Source organism: Arachis ipaensis, chromosome B6 (assembly GCF_059453495.1).
Source record: "Arachis ipaensis isolate K30076 ecotype BB chromosome B6, ASM5945349v1, whole genome shotgun sequence".
In the NCBI taxonomy this organism is placed as follows: domain Eukaryota; kingdom Viridiplantae; phylum Streptophyta; class Magnoliopsida; order Fabales; family Fabaceae; genus Arachis; species Arachis ipaensis.
The window spans coordinates 144,971,214-144,975,179 of NC_142441.1; the positions used below are offsets into that span (position 1 = coordinate 144,971,214).

General features: G+C 38.3%; 1 long non-coding RNA gene across 1 annotated transcript; it reads left to right on the forward strand.

The window, feature by feature from the left end:
• Positions 1 to 266: 266 nt before the first annotated feature.
• On the forward strand, positions 267 to 2,532 carry LOC148563040 (uncharacterized). The gene is made up of 4 exons (XR_015886119.1): positions 267 to 433; positions 526 to 579; positions 668 to 796; positions 2,238 to 2,532. It is a non-coding gene; the product is annotated as an uncharacterized LOC148563040 (long non-coding RNA).
• Positions 2,533 to 3,966: the final 1,434 nt, after the last annotated feature.

Genomic DNA, 3,966 nt, shown 5'->3' on the forward strand with positions numbered 1-3,966 from the left:
TAAAGTCTATAAGGTTATTGTAAACCCCGGTTAAATTAGTAGATAATTAGTTAATAAATTATTTTTTAATAAGGAGGATTAGAAATGCGAATATTATATCAAAATAGGGTAGAGCTCATCAAAACGAGAATTTTGACACTAATTTCGAAGAAAACGGTCTAAAATTGGACCGAACGAGCCGAACCGGTTGAACCGGACCCGAACCGGGCTGTCGGTCCAACCGGACCCACACTTTTAATGAGCCCGAAAGCCCTTCTTCTCCATTTCACCAGCTGCAGCGTGAAAATGCCCAGGGAGAAGAAAAACACTCCCGAACCCTTACGGTAACCTTCCAACCCCCGTAACTCCTCCGTTCGAGCTCCGATCGTCGCACCGTTTGCGGCCACGCGTTCACCGCGTCGAGCTCTACATTTCTATCGGAACAATTTCATAGGTAACTTGTTTAATCACTCTCAGCTTCATCTTCCTCCAATTTTCGAATTTTAAGTGGGAATATTGAATTTCTTTGATTTCTGATGTTTTAAGATCCAATTAGCTTGAGAGAAACGTTCACTCTTGCTTATGTGAAGCTTGGGTAAGGTGAGGATACGATAATTCTATTTTAATTTCATTAAATTTGAGCTTTGAGTATTAAATTGGGTATATATGTATTATGAATGTGTATTAGGTTGAAAATAAATAATTGGAGCTTGAAATTGTGAATACTGGAACTTGGAGGAAGCGGATTAGTTGAGGTTTTGAGGGTTGTGTTCTTTTAGGAAAATTGTCTTGGAATAATTCTTGGGAATCGGCTAAGGTATGGTTTAGGTTTCTTGCATTTAATATATAATGTTCTGTGAAAACTTAGGCTAGATGACCATTGGATAAGTTGGAATGCAGGTGTATGTTTAATGTTTAGTAATTTATCGATGAATATATTTGGTTGAAGTTTATTGGATAATTAGTTTTTAATTTTGGATGGTGAATGTTGTTATGTTAATTTGGAGAGAATTATGGTTGAATGTTATTGTTGATTAACTAATGATTTGGTGAATTATTGATTTGAGGTATTTTGTGTTAAAAGCCTAGGATTTGTGAACTATGATCCTTAGTTGAATTTTGGTTGTTGGATTTGAATATTGTATGAGTTTAATTGTTGATTTGAGGTAGATTTATTGTGGTGGTTGTTATGATGATGAGAAAGGGTATGTTGAATTGAAAAGAATACAGGTTTGGACCCGAACAGGGTGGCAAAGTCCGAGTTTTAGAGGAGATGCTGCCGAAATTTTATAAAAATTAGAGATTTTGTTTATATGATTATTTAAAAAGATTTAGATTTAAAGGTTATATGGTTTGATTTTGAGTTATTAAGAAAATGAGCATGTTTTAAGTTTAGTTCATTTGGAAAAGAATGAATTATGTTTTGAATTGGAACTATTGATGGACGGAATGAGAGGTGTGATAATGAAGGATAATGATTGAATATGATTGACATATAATGATGAATGAGATGTGATTGAGAATGATGTGGATGTTGATGAATTTTAATTGAATTATTTATATGGCTTATGAATTTGAATAATCTGAGATACGAGATTCCCTGGATTAAGTGTCGTGGCTTGCCACCACGTGTACCAGGTTGAAAACTCGATACTCTGTTGACCCTACGACGTAAGTGTGACCGGGCACTATATAAATTCCCGGGAATGTTACCCCCATTGAGCAATATTGATTATTTGAGAAAAATCTATGCATAGACTCTTGGGGATGCACGTCGGGGGACAGTCTAAGGACAATTCAGACTTGTCGGGTTGGCTGGATAACCGACAGATGAGCCTCATCAGCCATAGGACAGGCATGCATCATATGCATATTACTTGAATTACTTGCTTGTGCTCTAATTGGGTGTGCCTATCTGTATTTGCCATGCTAAATGTGTATTTGTTACCTGCAGTAGTTGTAACTTTCTTGTGTTTGCCTTTATCTGTTTATTTGTCTGTGAAAATGCATGATGGAATTGGAGGTATGGAGGAATGGCAGTATATGACTTAGATTTAAGGTTAAGTTAAGTTAGGATTAAATATTTCTAGGAAACCACCTTTTATGGCTTCTGTTTAATACTTTAAGCTCTACAATCTGAGTGTCGGCGTTCTAGGATTGCCTCTGGCATTCCCAGGACCTTATATATTATGTGTGTGGCACCTTTACCATACTGAGAACCTCCGGTTCTCATTCCATACTATGTTGTTATTTTTCAGATGCAGGTCGGGAGCCATCTCGTTAGGCGTCTGGACTCTTAAAGCGGAGGGGTTACTGGATAGTGTTGTTGTATAGTTTTGTTGTACAGTGATGTATATATATGTACTTAGCTTTCTCTCCTTATAACTTGTCCTTTTTGATCCTCTTAGAGGTTTATGGAGAGGCAGGATTGTGTGTATGTACTTTTGGGTTTTGGATATGTATGTATATATGTGTAAATATTCTCCGGCCAGTCTTGACTTCGCAGGCTGAGTTAGGAGCTTGTTATTTTGTATCTTTGGCACTCTATTCCTACTTCTGTTATCTTATGTTTGACAGTTACGGTTTTCTTAGCATGCAAGTTAACTCGTTCCTTGAGCGTTGCGCTTTTATCTCGCGATTTTTATTTCCCCTATCCTTCAAGGCTCCTAGTATATTATAACTCTTCTGCTATTATATGTACTTATTTTATTTTAGAGGTCGTAATACCACATCACCTCTGTTTTATGACTTAAGCGTAAAGCTTTATGTGGTAGGGTGTTACATTAATGGTATCAGAGCAGTTCGTTCCTATAGAGCCTGAAAGATGGACTGATTGTGCTTCTGTACATTCTCTGTATATGTGTCTATATGCTATTAGGATATCTGACTGATATATATAGCATAAACGTTTGTGAGCATGCATTTGGAACTTAAAGCATTAGACTTGTAATATTAAGACTGATCAACTTAATATCACTTGTTTAGTGTGTATAAGGACCAGATGTCGACTCGCAGACGCGGTCGCGGGCGAGGTAGAGGTAGGATAGGCATCGTTACTCCTAGCCCGGTAGGGAATGATCCAGTAGACTTTATGGCTACTTTGGGAAATATGGTTGTAGCTATGCAGGCAATAGCCGAGGCATTGGATAATAAGATAAATCAGGGTAATTACGGGAATAATAATGATGAGGATGGTCCTATGACACTTGCTATATTTCTGAAAGTTCACCCTCCGACTTTCAGGAGAACCTCAAATCCCACTAACACAGATAATTGGATTCAAGCTATGGAACGATTGTTGCAGGCCCAACAGGTTCCTGAGGAGCAATGGGTTGGATTTGGAACTTATCAACTGCAAGGTGAGGCTCAGTATTGGTGACAGGGGACATGATGTATCCTGCAGGCAGGTGACGCTGTGATAGTCGGGAGATTGGTTATTTAAGAACCATGTTTTGCTTGATTGTTCTGAGAATTCAGTACAGTTTATGCTGGAAGGGTCAGAAGCACCTGTTGTGGTGAATAATTACTATTTAGACTCTATGATAGTAAACTGTTCTGGAACTGAATGTCAGGGTATTATGTTATTAACTGCGGGAGTATTAGATGATGATCAGAGTTTAGAGCAGATTCCAGTTGTATGTGAATTTTCAGATGTGTTTCCAGATGATATTAATGAATTTCCACCTAATCGGGATGTTGAATTTGCAATTGAGTTGGTGCCTGGAGCCGGTCCGATTTCAATTACTCCTTATAGGATGTCGCCTTTAGAAATGGCTGAACTGAAGGCTCAGCTGGAAGATCTGTTGGGTAAGCATTTTATCCGACCAAGTGTCTCTCCGTGGGGAGCGCCAGTGTTACTGGTAAAGAAGAAGGATGGGAGTATGCGGCTGTGTGTCGATTATCGACAATTGAATAAGATCACTGTGAAGAATAAATATCCGTTGCCTAGAATCGATGATCTAATGGATCAGTTACAGGGTGCCGGTG